At 41.5% G+C, this 15,333-nt stretch overlaps 1 protein-coding gene and 1 pseudogene across 2 annotated transcripts in view; one reads left to right on the top strand and one right to left on the bottom strand.

Moving 5' to 3' along the window:
* Positions 1-11,165, bottom strand: part of CDKL5 (cyclin dependent kinase like 5) — a 193,340-nt gene extending 182,175 nt beyond the window's left edge. For both annotated transcript variants that reach the window (XM_029930145.1, XM_029930144.1), the window contains exon 1: positions 11,084-11,165. The gene's annotated coding sequence lies outside the window, so the exon portion shown is untranslated. The remainder of the gene's footprint in view (positions 1-11,083) is intronic.
* A 3,041-nt stretch (positions 11,166-14,206) lies between these two features.
* On the top strand, positions 14,207-14,358 carry LOC115284530 (annotated as a pseudogene).
* Positions 14,359-15,333: the final 975 nt, after the last annotated feature.

Raw genomic sequence — 15,333 nt, 5'->3', positions numbered from 1 at the left:
AGGAGATAGGGAAGAGGGGCAGAAAAGAGATACCTTTCGTAAGAGAAGTATTTATTGAACATTTCCTATGTGCCAGGCAATGGACTAGCTGCTGAGGCTACAATAGTCAACAGGGGACCTGCATGGCTCAGTCAGTTAAGTGTCCACTCATGAATTTAGGCTCAGGTCATGATCCCAGGATCATGGATCAGGCCCCGAGATGGGCTCTAGGTTGACTATGGGGCCTGCTTAAGATTCTCTCTCTCTCTCTCTCTCTCTCTCTCTCTCTCTCTCTCTCTCTCTGCCCCTCTCATTCTCTCTCTGCCCCCTCCCCTGCTCACATGCTCTCTCTCTCTCTCCAAAAATAAAAAAAAAAAATAGTCAACACCATGCCTCCAGGAGCTTACCGCAGAAAACCGATACCATCTGCCTATCCATTTTACCAAAGGTCCACCCCTATTTAAATCCCTGGTTTCAGTATTTCCTATATATACATAGTATTTTCCCATGTCAAAGTGAAAATGGACAGAAAAAAGCCAAAAGATAGCTATAAAGAAATCAAGATCCCGGGATGTAGCTGAAGTAAAAGCATCAAAACAAAGCATGCAATACATAAGTCCACATTACTTCTTGCTATTTTCCCAATTTTATATGCTTGTCCTTAGACCCATGCCTTTGACCATACCTGGAAAACCCCTTCCCTTCACCTGACATCCTGGGCCTCCTTTAACACTCTTCACAAACACTCAGGAATCACTGCCTTTTCCAGTCCCCTTAGGACTGTGTTAAGTGCACCTCTTCTGGCCTAGAGTACCAGCGCCCTATATTTCCATCTGAACATGCATATCATCCTGCACTTCAGTGGTGGCTTTCTGCCTCTTCTGCTGGATCCATAACAGCACAACACCACAGCTTGGCTTTGTATCTGCATCACCTAACATGATGCTGACACCAAGATGCCCAAATCATCACCCTATTCATAAAGTCAGCCAAAGACAAATATGGCCTTCCTTTACCAACCCTGGGCAGAAGGACAGACTCAAAAGCACAATTCCAAATCAAGGACAGTCACTTGAATGCTAGAGAAACTGCTAGCACAAAAACATCACTTTCAAACTCTAAAATCTAAAATGAGGCAACTGTAAAATAAATGTCTTGGGCTGAACAGGAACCAAAGAAAGTAACACAAAAAGCATTGCAAACTTCAAGTTACCAGCACAAGGGGGGAAAAAAAACCAAAAAAAAAAACGATTAAAGCAACAAGGAAAAAACACAGAGCAGATACAGGATGGTTCAGAAAAGCCTAAGAACGCAAGGCCAAAGTGAGCTAATTAATTTAGAGGCTCAAAATCAAAATAGATTTCAAAGGAAATAGTTGAAGAAGGAAGTGATACTGTGGCTATTCTTTGTATATATGGATGGCAAAAGTGCACAACAGCATTCTATGCAGGCACAAACTAACAACTTTACACCAAGGAAAACCTAAATAAATGCTCATTATTTAATCATAAAGCCAAGTAAAAATTTAGCATGGCTATTGATTTCCAAAAAAGAGGGAAGCCTGTAAGGACACACAACTGCATAAAAAAGAAATCAGCATATATAAAACAAAACCTTTGTAGCACTTTTATACACATAAGCTCACTTGAATATAATAAGAAGCTCAACAGAGACCAGTTTAATATAAAATATAAGGTCATAGTATGTGAACCTGATTTGAAAAATGGTACTAAGGCCAAAGATTCCTTATTTTTTTTCTTTTTAAATATTTATTTATTTATTTTAAGAGAGAGGGAGTGTGAGTGAGCAGGCGAGGGGCAAAGAGAGACTCCCAAGCAGGCTGTAAGCTGTCAGCACAGAACCCAATGCAGGGCTCAATCTCACAATCATGACTTGAGCTGAAATCAAGAGTTGCACACTTAACCAACTGAGCCACCCTGGCTCTCCCAAAAATTCATATTCCTAAACAATAGTAACAAAATCCCCTAAAAACATTACAGGTGTCCAAATGAGATTTCATAAAATATGAAATAGCATAAATGCTGAAAAACATTAAACTAAATATAAGACATTATATTTAAGGGGGAAAAAAGAATAAGGATGCCTGGGTGGCTCAGTCAGTTAAGCATCCAACTTTGGCTCAGGTCATGATCTCACAGTTTATGGGTTCAAGCCCCGTGTTGAGCTCTGTGCTGACAGCTCAGAGTCTGGAGCCTGTTTCAGATTCTGTATCTCCTTCTCTCTTGCCTCTTTCCAGCTCATGCTGTCAGTCTCTCAAAAATAAATAGGTGTTAAAAAAATTTTTTTAAACAATAAAGCAAATTTAATGCTGATATTTAATGAATCACTTCATTAAAACATTAAATACCTGGAGCAGATTAAGGGGGAGCAATGAGAAATTTTAAGTTTAAATATGGAAGAGAACTAACACTATTAGTAAATATTTTAACTCAGTTATAAATAGAAATGACATTCCTATATAAGGTTAAAAGAATGGTGAAGGATAAAAGGAGCTTTAAAAAAATTAAAGGTAATTTCTATAAAAACAATGAAAAGAGTATCAAAGATGCAAAACTTTTACTGAGATAAGGGAAGAATATTTTACCTTGCACAGATTATGACCTTTTTGGTAAATTATCAAGGTTCCATTGAGCTAAACTCTTGGGTTTTGTTTTGGGGTTTGGGGAGGGCAGGGAAGCATTTCATTTCATGTCACACCCCTGCTTAAAACCTTCAATGGCTTCCCAGGAGGCACAGGACAAGCTCAAAAGTCCGGTAGATTGCCTATTTAGCCTCTTCAGGACCTGGCCCCTGCCTCTGTTTCCTCACCTGCTTCTCTACTTTCCAGCCATTGTGGATTTCTCTCAGTTTGTTAAAACGGGTTTCAGAAGCCTTTCTTTCCCTCCCTCTCTCTCCCTCTCCCTCTCTCTCCCTCTCCCTCTCTCTCCCTCTCCCTCTCCCTCTCCCTCTCCCTCTCCCTCTCCCTCTCCCTCTCTCTCTCACCCTGCCAGGAAAACTTATTTCCCCCCTACTAGACCATGTCTTTCTCATCTTTCAGGTCTCACTTAAATGGTAATTCTTCAGTGTGGCCTTCCTGCCTGCTCCCCTCAGGACAGATCCCAAGCCCTACCCAGTTACGTAATCTGATAGTACCTTATACTGCGCCTCTGACTCCAATTCAAGACTATAAATTCTTTAAGGGCAAGGCCTCCTTACCTTTTATCTACCACTCCATCCAGCCTCTATCATAGTTTAGTACACAGCAGATACTCAATAAGCAGTTGCTAAATGAAGGATAGATCCACAGGATGTAGGACAGGGTTATTTTAGAAAGAAATAATTGAGGGGCGCCTGTGTGGCTCAGTTGGTTTAACATCTGATTCTTGGTTTCCGCTCAGGTCATGTTTTCATGGTTCCATGAGTTTGAGTCCCACCCCAGGCTCTGCTGGTGGCAATGAGCCTGCTTGGGATTCTCTCTCTCCCTCTCTCTGCACCCCGCTCCCGCCACTGACACTGTCTCTCTCAAATAAATAAAACTTAATAAAAAAGAAAAGAAAAGAAAAGAAATAATTGGAAAAGTAGGAAACACCAATTTGCACAAAATTAGATTTTGTTTACCTCAACTATTTTCAATTATTACCAGTTAAAATGGAACTTTCTTTTTGTCTGCAATCACTAAACTTAAATTTTAGTGGTAATATTACTAATAACAATTACAGTAACAGTAGGGTGCCTAGCTGACTCAGAGGTAGAGCATGCAACTCCCGATCTCAGGGTTGTGAGTTCAACCCCACATTGGGCACAGAGCTTACTTTAAAAAAAAAATTATAGTACTAGTAATTAAAGCTAATACATTATATGAGAGGCTAACAAACCAGGTGGGGTGTGTGGATCAATTCTAGAATATGTCACACCTGAAACAACTTTTGTAATCTCTGAAAAATTCTATTCATCAGGAAACTAGTTTCTACTTAGCCAGTATCAGGGTAATTGGGCAAAGCCAAATCAGTGAGTTGTGCTTCAACTATTACTACTTATCACCATTTTTTGTCTGCCATATCTTCCACAAGTGAATGTGTGTGTGTTTAATCTGAATATTATGATATGATCTTACACTGCCAAGAACCTAATCTTTGGGCATAATAGAAAATCTAAAATGGAAATCTAAATTTGCAACTTACCTAGGGGGCCCCAGCTGGGTCAGTCAGAAGAGCATGCAACTCTTGATCTTAGGGTTGTGAGCTTGAGCCCCATATTGGGTGTAGTAATTATGTAAATAAACTTTAAAAAAATAAAATTGCAATTTACATAAAGAAGGACTCTTTAAAAATATTCATCAATATATTTTGTTCACTTCCAGAAATCAAAGTTGTTACTTTCAAAATCACTATTTCCCTCTAATTCAAAAAGGTTACAGTGTCTGAAAGCACTTCATATGTTACGACTTGATATTAGGCCTTTCTCTTACAAAGGATACAAAGTAACAACAGAATCATGCAGCCATAGCTGTTAAACAGTTTTTTTTTGTAAGCCTATTTCAAACCAGTTATGATTGAATTTACAGTAAACTATTATTATCAGAGGAGTGCTGTATCCAATTTGTTATTAAAAATCCAGACACAATCTACCACACAAGGAGTTATTGATTTACCTGTTTGGCACATGTAAGGGTCACTTTCCATAGAGAAACGTTCATCTAAAAGCAATGAAAGTTAGACATGGTTTCCAAAACACTTTACTTCCAACTAAACCAGTGCATTCTTCTATTATGTATACCCAAAAAATAACAACCCTAAGCTATCCTATCAGCAACGCCCATCTATCTATACATGCAGTACATTGAGCAAAGGAGAGCAACTGGGAGCCTGGAGATCAGCCAATACTATACAACTCATTCCCAAAGTAGCTTTACTCCCACCCCCACCCTTAAGGGTAACTGAAAAGAAACTGATGCAGGCAGGAAAACAGCTGTAGCTATAGTACCTTGCAGGGTAAATTTCTAAATCCCACAACAATCCAGTCTGAAAAACACAGAAAGGAGACAATGTGTCTGAATACCTCAATTTAATGAAGCCTGCTAGATGGGCATGCACCATTGGCATGAATTTCTCAAGGGGGATTAAAGCTCAAACACTAAGATGCACAATGTTATTGGCTTAAAATCAAGAAAACCAATTATTTTACCCATGGTCTTAAATCTTAAAGGATTTTTTTTCTTGCCCAACAATTATATTACTTTTACCTTGATTTGTTTGTTTATGGAATCTCCATGCCCAACTTGAGACTTGAACTCACGACCCTGAGATGAAGTCTCATGCTTCATGGACTGAGTCCATTAAGACACCCCTTCCTTGATTTCTTATTCCCGCTTTTCCAACATATCACTAAGAATATTATGTTTTATCTGTTGGTTTAAAAAAGATCAAAAAAATCAAATCAAAAGACAAGGTAACATACCATTTGCACTGCTGTCCTTTATATTCTGCTATATATTATGTTTAGGCAAAAACTTTTTAAGTTCTTATTTATTTAAGCAATCTCTACACCCAACATGGGGCTTGAACTCACAACCCCAACATCAGAGCCATACGTTCCACCAACCGCTCCACCAACTGGACCAGCCAGGTGCTCCTAGGCAAAAGTTTTTTGAAATACAAAAAGCAGTAAGAAATTGTAATATATGTAAAAAGATATTTTTAAAAGACCTATCTTTTAAGAGCCACATCATTTTGTTTATCAGTGTCTGAGGATAAAGAGATCTAGGTGGAAGCAAGTAAATAAGCTTTTTTAAAAACGCACGTTAGCAGGAGGATTCTTTTAAGGGTAATGGAAATGTTCTAAAATTGGACTGTAGTGATGTTTACACAACTCCATAAATTTATCCAAAAAAAAAAATCACTGAATGGTACACTTAAACAGGTAAATTTTACAGTATGTAAAGTGCACCTCAATAATGCCGTTTAAAATGAATAATGAAGGGGCGCCTGGGTGGCTCAGTTGGTTGAGCATCCGACTTCAGCTCCGGTCATGATCTCATGGTTCGTGGGTTCGAGCCCCGTGTCGGGCTCTGTGCTGACTGCTAGCTGGGAGCCTGCAGCCTGCTTCGGATTCTGTGTCTCTTTCTCACCCTGCCCCTCTGCTGTTCATGCTCTGTCTCTCACTGTCTCTCAAAATTAAATAAAATGTAAAAAAAAGAAATAAATAAAAATAAATAATGAAAACCTGCACTTGGTAAAGAAATAAATCCACAAGAATTTATGTATATGTCCCTCTTCATAGAACAACTCTCCTGCTTTGGCCAAGATGATTTCTAACCCTGAGTTTCTATAATATTTAGACTGTTTCTAACCTTAGTAAGTGACAAAAGTGATTCTCATCAATTATAGCATAAAACATTAAGTCATTTTCCTCCCTATCCTGGACCTCTGAGCATTCCTTTGGGCTAAGCAACTGTTTAGCTCTCTGAATGATGGGTCTTGTTTTAAAACAGATGCACACACACTCACAAGAGGCTTTAAGTTAGAAGAAAATTCTACTTTCAAGGAGAACCATTTTTGTCCGAATCCAACCTCCATGTATTAAGAAGCGGCAATAACATACCTCTGTGTACTTCAATCACCTCCAGGTTTTATTTCACTTAAGTCATTACAATTACAGAAGAGATACCCATCTGCAAATTGTAATGGCTGCCATTTAGAGTACATCGAAACCACAAAATTGAATTCCAGGAATATCTTCATCACCTTTATTAGTGTAGCAAATTTAATCAAAGTCAGTCAAAAGTTAACAGTGGAACATGCAGAAACATGAAACACCAAGTAGTTAATTAGAAACAACTACCTCATTTTGGACGTAAATAATCATGTACAACCTTCACTTATGAACTAATGACTCTGTTAGAAAACTCCACACTTGCAGTTGTCCTATCCAGCAGGGCTGATGAATCTGAGTCCAGCTTACCATGTGACTAAAGGTCAGGCAGCCTTACCAGTGTAGCCTGTGAACTCCAGGAGGCGTGTATATACCTCTAGAACCTCCCCAGGAGTGACTTTACAGTAGGACCTCAAAATATGTTTGGGCAATCAGATTCCTAGAGAAGCAGAGAGCATGGTTTGAAGAACATGGGTTCAAGTCAGACCCGTTTGGATGGAAGTTTTGCCTCAGCTGCTGACTAGCTGGGGTAATCTGGGCAAACTATTTTCTCTCTCTCAGCCCATTTGATGAAATGTGCTGAGAAATAAGAGAAACATCTACGTCGTAGAAGTGTTGTGAGAACACACTTTGCATCTCTTCATGCAAATGAATTATTTGGTATTCAGTACCAAATATCTGGTATTCGGTAAGGCTCAAAAAGTGGCATATTATAGTTTATTATAAAGACTGCCCAGAAGAGAGACCACTCCCAAAACTTGACCTTAATTAGACCTGTCTTGAACACAAATATTTCTGAGAGCTTAATTCAAAATGTTGACAACCAATTTCAAAGACTTGAATGGGCTAGGTCCTTTTAACCTAATAAGTAACTTTCTGTTAATTCCCAAATCTTAATCTTCTAAATGTTATCAGGCTTTTTAGGTATAAAGTCCTCCCTCTCAGCTTTCATACCCACTGACAGAATTGCACCCAAGCTCATGTCTCAGTACTATGAAGTAAATGTACAAACTTGAATGAGAAATGAGGCCAAACCTTTAAGTAATCCAGTCATCCATGCGCTGCTCTATATGAAGGAAACATTCTAGAAACTATCAAGAATTTAAATCCAAACACTAAAGCGATGTATTGTCCACAAAAGATTTCTAATGTTGAGTTTGAGATAGAAAGTAAATTGGAAAACCCTTCCAAACAAAAAACTTTAAATTTAGTCTTTTAATTGCAGTATTTTCCTAAATTGAAATAATGTGACCCAATTGACAACATCAGACAGAAGATAAAGAACCTTTGAGATTCCATCTCCTCCTCTACCAAGGAATTTGATGTTGCAAATAAAAACAAACAAAAAACCACCTTTGGAATCTAAAACCATCAAATTCTGAGTAAACAGCCTTTTCTACTTAGAAAGCAACTGAATACTTAAAAATCTGCTATTTTTGTACCAAAGTTGAGGGTTACCTAAAAGATTTCCCTTACATTTTGGGTCTGTGTATATGTGGGTGGATTCATTTGTTCCAAATGCCTTATTATTTGGTATCAATTTATTAAATAAAAAAGTCTTATGCCCACACTTCCTGCCAAAAATAAAGTACTATGCTAGTGTGCGTACCTTCTAATATCTGGAAGAAAACAAAAGAGATACCCAGCAAAGTTATCAAAATGGAAGGGGAAAAAAGGTGAACTCTTAACAGACACGCCAAAGAAGGCTTATTGTTTTTGGTTCACTTCCTTACAAATTTCCTACAGCCATATTCCTACAGCCATATAGCTGAATTTTCTATCACAAAGTAGTGTGAAACACAAATCATAATAAAAGGTTAAATTTCGGCAACAGAAGCCACTGTCATTTCCAACAATGCAACTATTGTTGAAAGAGAGTCTCTCACAGATTCTTGGACACAGTGGTGAAGCAAGGCTGGGGGGGAAAAGCATAGTTGAAGGAATTTCTCCACCTCTGTATTTCAGTTCGTATCGGAACAATACTGCACCTTCAAAGTAGAAATACCATGTAAAATCTGGTTCTCATTAAATGACTGCTTTCACCCCATGCAGCATATTTGGGACAGAATACATCTGATTCGCAATCAGTCAACCTTCTATTACTCATCTATGCGCGATGGCCCTGCAATTTCCCTCAACTGGGAGCCTTTTCTTTTAAAACCCCAGGGAATACAGTAAATGCCACACTCCAATTTAAATGACTACAAGAAAATTACGATGAAAATAATGGCAGATTTAATGGCAGTTTTAGTCCAGAGAACTTACATTAAGTAAAAATATCAAAAATCTGAGATAAGGGATAAAAAAAATCTTTCTAAAGCCCCTAAATCATGACTAAATTATAAATCTGAGCAGGAAAAAAGAAATCTTCTCTGGAGAAAGAATGTTTATTTCTAATGTTTTTTAACATACCGAGTTTCATTTCCCAAAAAATGAGGCTTAGGAAACATACTAAATAAGCAAACTAGAATACAAAACTTACACACACACACACACACACACACACACACACACACACACACATCAAATTAATCACTGCATTATGTTTAAAACACAAGACAATTTAAAAAGATTTGATACTCCAGTTGAAGACCCTCCAAACTCCTCTGAAATGGTAGATTATTTAACACTCTTGGGATGATTAACTTTATTTAGTATGCCTCTTCTGGAATTCTATTACTTAATACAGCCAAACTGAATGTTTTTTTTTTCATCCTAATTAGGTTTTCTTGTACTTGTGAAATGCTCAGCATACTCTGTGCTGGCAGCTTTAGTTCTGCAGCTTCTTTCTTCTGGCGCCTTCCCCCCTCCTCACTCAACCCCCCAAACCCCCCCCAAAAAAAAGATTTCCTTCCCAAATGTTCTCTTCTCTGCATTTGTCAACGAAACACCCACTGGTGGTGTCAAACTGGTAATACTGCTGCAGGCTTCCTTACTCCTGTTCCAGTGTCAATACCAAAAATGCTCAAACCTATAATAGTGCTTGTAATAAAGAAATTAAAAGAATTGCTAAGGTATTCAAGTACCACGTTCTCAAAAAGAGGCACACCTTTAAAAAAATCATATTAATGAACCCTAACTGGGTTGTTAAATAGAAGAGTATATTGACCCCCCCCCCAACACTAAACATACAGGAACAAGTAAACACGGGTTCTTCACATTTTATGAATAAAATTATTTTAAAAGACTTAAATTAAAACAAAATTTACATCTAAATGTCATTCACATATAAATCCAAATCGCCTCTGAAAAGATGCCTTTTTTGTAACCCTACAGCGAGAAAGGAACAAGCTGGAAACGTTACCTAAAACGATAATCCTATACATATTTATGTCTCCCGTTTCAGTCAGACACTCTCAGACAAATTAATTTGTATAATCTTTGACATTAACTACATAAGCATTACGTCCAAACAAACCTAGTGCAGATTCACGGGAAGAAATTATCCTGTATCTGCAATACTTTCTAAAATCAGCCTAAATTTCAGCCGGTTAAAATAGATTGTGTTAACAGAACACTGATCGGCAACTACTTAAATATCACAGCATCCGTCTAATCTCACGGTGGAAATACTGAGGTCAGGCTTTTCTCATTCAAGCATCTGTGCTTTAACGCTCAAGTGAAGCAAAGAAGAAAAAGAAAAAAAAAATCTCAAGGAAGATCTGCCTTTACACAGAAATGCGTTCGGGTTATTTTTTTCCCCAACGTGGGCATAAACGTGTCACTGCGAGCAGGACCTGTTCGTTTGGAAATGGTTCCAAATCCTAGGATTTCATTTCTATGAGGGTCCAAAGGGTACGAAGGTCTGGGAAGGGGCCAATTCCTGCTTCTCCCCACTATGCCAGTGGTGAACTTCACAGCAACGCCCGAAACTTGGGAGGAAGCTGGAAGAACTGCGGGGCAGTCGGTGGGTCACTCGCCCACCGTTGCGGGCAGCCAAGGTCAGTCAGCAGGGCCGGGACTCCGGCCCCGGCTCGCAGCCGCCGGCGAGTCCCCGACTCGCTCGGAACTCGGGCTGGGGGCTCCAGCGCACGGGCTCCTCCTCGGCGCCGGCGGGAAGGGGCTTCCCTCGCCGCAAGCCCGGGGGAGCTCGCGCCGCGGGGGCGGCGGGGCGGGGACGCCGCAGACCCGCTGCTGAGGGGAGCCCCGCCGGGCGGCCTCGACTCGCCGCCCCTCCTCACATCCTCGCGCCTCCTCACCTCCCAAAATACAGTCCCAAAACCCGTCGCCGGGGAAGCCCTTCCAGTGGCGCAATGGGGCGCTAAGGAGGGGCCGCTCCAGGCTGGGGCGCCCTCGCCGCGTCGCCCTGTTCTGGGGGGACCCGCGCCGCCGCCCCTTCTCACGTCTGCCCGGGGGGACCGGGTGGGTCCCCTCTCTCAGGAGAAGCTGGGGGGCGCGGAGCCGACGTGGGGACAGGAAGGCCGGACGCGCGGGTGGCGGCACAACTACTCACCCCGCCGAGTCCCCCACCTCCAGCCGGGGACCCCACAGCTCCTGAGGCCGCCGTCGCCGCTTTACCTTTCCCAGTGGCAGGGACAACTAATGGAAACCTCCGGCCCCGCCCTCTCGCAGAGGCGAACGCGCAGCCTAATTTGCTAACTGGCCCGCCCCGATCGTCCCGTTCAGGCCAATGAACAGGCTTCTAAGGCTCCACCAGGTCCCGCCTTTGCCCTGCCCACTTCTGAGAGAAACCAATGCGGAGAGAGCGCTCGTCCTCGAGCTCGGGCCCGCGCGCCCCGCCCGCGCCGCTCGTGCTCGGACCCCAGAAGCCTAAGAAGGCTGGTTCCTTGTATAAGCTCGCCTGCGCGTGCACGCGCGCACCGCACCTCCTCGCGGGCCAGGTTTGGTTGCCCGGCCAGACCCTAGCAACCTGGGCTGGGTGTCTGGGAGGGGCGGAGCCCAAGCCTCGAGCGTTCAGGGGGAGGGGGGGTCAGGGGGAGCCGGGTGGGGGACGGGGGGAGGGGCGGGGAAGATCGTGACTAAGAAAGGGGCAGCTGACGGGGTGGAGGGCCGTAGAGGCCCGGGAATCCGCCTCTCACTGCGGAAAAAAAGGGGGAATCCTGCCGGCAGCTCAGCTAGCCTGGCCTCACTCCAGAGGGACACGTGCGAAGGGTTGAGGGGTCGTGGAAGAGGGGGAGAACACATTTGGGGAGGGAGCCGAGGTACTGCTTGGAAATACAGGATAGAGGACAGTTTATCTCTGTCTTTGGTAAAAATGATATCATAGTCTATTGCAGCTGCCGTCCAACTGTTGCAGCTGTGTGTGCACACACAGGCACATATGCACACATTTACACGTACACTCATCCATCAGCCTGCGATCCCTTGGGTGAATTAGGAGTAAAGAACTAGTAGCCTGAGGATTCCTTACACAGCCGCTGGATGCATGCAAACAGCTGTTGCAGCAGTGCCAGCGGCGGCATCATCAACCCACAGCTCTGCTTTGGTCCTATGCTCCGCCACACAAGATTCCCCAGCCGGCAATGAAGTCATCCCTCCACCAGTAGAAATGTAAAGCTCTAAATACCTACCAATGATCAGGTTTCCAATGAGGATGAAGAGGTGATGAAATGGAAGGAGACACATTTCCAAAGCCACTTTTTGAAAATTAAGAAAAATAATAATCGTGTTTAAAGGCATTGTGGACAAATCTATGGAAAGCTGCATAATAATTTCCACTTAAAGCAAAGAGGAAAAATGGGGTTTTTTCTGGTTTTTTGGAAAAGCACGGAAAATAAGTGTATGAGGTCATAGCAGCTACCAAATTCGAAATAAGCAATACTGTAGAGTAATGGTAAATAGATATCTTGGATTAAATCCACTTAATCTATTCTTGTCATGAATCTGGTAACAATATGTAACAATACGCTGGCTTTGACCACTTGGTGCCAAGCCACTAGGGTTTTCTTTTTCATAACATGGTGAATATTTGATGAGAAAATGAAGGTGCCTGCTTTCTCTTCAGCTTTTCAGGAAGCATATTAGAAAAATTTTCAGGTAGGAAGAGTAAATTGGCAGTGAGGGGAAATGGAGTTAGAGGCAACAGCACAGTTTTGCAGAGTCTCCTGCCTCTTCCAGATGCAAAGGAACAGTGCTGTGACCTCAAGCTTCACCCATGTGGAGCCAGCATTCCTGGGCCAATTATGGCATTTTCATCCCTGAGTGTTAGTGCCTTTGTGCCAGGAATTGCAGCAGCATTCCTTCTGGATCAAATGAAGAGTGGTTTATCTGTATAGACTGAGAAAAAGCAATAACTGAATATTCATTGGTAGAGGTCCAATTTAGTTTTAGGTAGTAATACTAAGAGTTTTATAATGTACCATCCCATATATATAAGCATGACCTTCCACTTCGCGACATTTGCTTTGATCTGGTTTTGAGGAGATGGCGAAGGGTTTCTTAGAATCACATCCAGTTCAGTTAATTGCAATTTTGATCAAAAGCATGTATTTTCTAGGTCAGTAAGAGTTAAAAAGTGCCATGCCGCCATTTAACTGAGCTCCTTGCTTATGTAGAAAGAACATTAATACTTAACCACTGAATGAATGCCTGCTATGTGCCAAGAATTTTACATACATTTAGAGTTGCCAGATAAAATACAGGAGGCCTGTTAAATTTGAATTTCAGATAAGCAGCAAGTAATTTTTTAGGGTAACTATGTATTTTTATCCTGGATACATGTGGAATAAGGGTTGAAGACTAAATAAGCTTTCTAATCATTGTCCAAAAAAACACTTTTGAAATTGCCCCTCTGGGCCCAGAGCTCATAATGAAATCAGGATCTGGGAGAAAAGCTTAAGAAACAAATCAGAGTGTAAATGTGTAATGTTTGTAGAAAGAGGTGCACATACTTATGCTAAAAAAATTTTTGCTTTTTATCTGAAATTCAAATTTAACTTGGAATCCTATATTTCTGTTTGCTAAATCTGGCAACCCTACATACATTATCTCTGAGGCTCATGATTCTCTGAAATGTTTTCTCCTAGGTCACCTTTGTCCGGATGAAGCAATAGCTTCAGAGGTTCTCCCGCATCTGTTCTCTCCATCCTCCTTCTGATAGAACCCCCATGGTGTTCAGGTATCCCCACTTCCAAGGTGGTGGGTGCTTATTAGTCTTAATCAATCAATGGCTAGGGCCCATTTAGACTTATGGAAAGGACTTAACATCCTATGAATTGCAGGAGAGGTTTTCCCCTCTATCCTTCTGGATGAACAAGGAAGCAAGTACCTAGGTTGTGAATGGCAGCCATTTTGTGACTAGAGGAAACCTACCTAAGGCGAAGTTGAAAATTAGACAGAAAAAAAACAAACAAAAAACCTGGTTTCTTGATGATAACACCTAGCTACTTAATTAAACAAATTCTGCCTTTTCCTTGCATTTAAGACAGTTGGGGTCAAAGTTTCTATTAGATGCCTCAAAGTGTCCCACTACAGAGCCTATGTGTGCTACTCATTATGCATCTCAATAGTAAATAAATAAGTGGCCATCAAGATGTAAGACATTTTTAACCCGGATACATGTGGGACAGGTGTGGAAGAACAAATAAGCTTTCGTTGTCAAAAAGCATTTATGATGGTACTTACCTAGCAGGGAACATTTGATCATGAAAGTGGTTCTGGCAGGGTAAGTTTCATCCACTGCACTCAGGTCACTCTGACCCAGGCAATTTCCCCAAACAAAGAAAACTCGACAGCAATTTCTATTGGTGAAGGACTGCATTTGCAGGGGGGCAGGGGAAGCACGTATAAAATGCCTACTGGGCTTAGACCTCATAATGCAGTCAAGATCTAGGAGAAGGCGCCTGGGTGGCTCAGTCAATTCAGCCTCCGACTTCAGCTCAGGTCATGATCTCATGGCTCATGAGAACCGTTTCAGGCTCTGTGCTTGACAGCTCAGAGCCTGGAGCCTGCTTCAGATTCTGTGTCTCCCTCTCTCTCTGCCCTCCCCTGCTCACACTGTCTCTCTGTCTCTCTGTCTCTCTCTCAAAAATAAATAAAAAAATTTTTTAATTAAAAAAAAGATCTATGATAAAAGCTTAAGAATCAAATCAATACGGAGGTACCCGGGTGGCTCAGTCAGTTAAGCATCCTTTGGCTCACATCATGATCTCACAGTTTGTGAGTTCGAGCCCTGTGTCAAGCTCTGTGCTGACAGCTCAGGCCTGCTTGGGATTCTCTATCTCTCTGCCTCTCTCTCTCTCAAAAATAAATAAACATTAAAAAAAAAAGAATAAAATCAACGTGTAAATTTCTAGAGTTTGTAGGAAGGGGTGAGCATTAGTTGTTCCATGGCCCTGATCAGAGTTTAAATCAGTCTGTCAGATCTTACATGTTTTCATTTAAAGTTCATGCCATTTGGGAAAATGTCATTTTAGAAATGTGAGTCCAGTTCCTCATTTTAAACTATTAAAACCTCTATCCCTATCCTCCAGGCACTAAGTTTAACCACAAACAGTGTAGAAAGAACAGAAATGTCAGCCTCAAAAGACCCAGAGGGAAAACCACACCAGAATAGAATACCGTATAAAAGTGGATGGTTGGCAAGACAGTGTAGTTTAGAGGCTAAAACCATAGACTTGGGAGCCAGATTGCTGCATTCAAATGCCAGCTCTAGTTATGTCCTTGGGCAAATTATTCGACTTCTTTGTGCCTCAGTTTCTTCCTCTGTAAAATGGGATGATAATAATAGTTCTCACCTGGTAG

The sequence above is a fragment of the Suricata suricatta genome, chromosome X (genome assembly GCF_006229205.1).
Source record: "Suricata suricatta isolate VVHF042 chromosome X, meerkat_22Aug2017_6uvM2_HiC, whole genome shotgun sequence".
NCBI classification, from domain to species: Eukaryota; Metazoa; Chordata; class Mammalia; order Carnivora; family Herpestidae; genus Suricata; species Suricata suricatta.
This window is presented reverse-complemented; position numbering and strand designations above follow the sequence as displayed.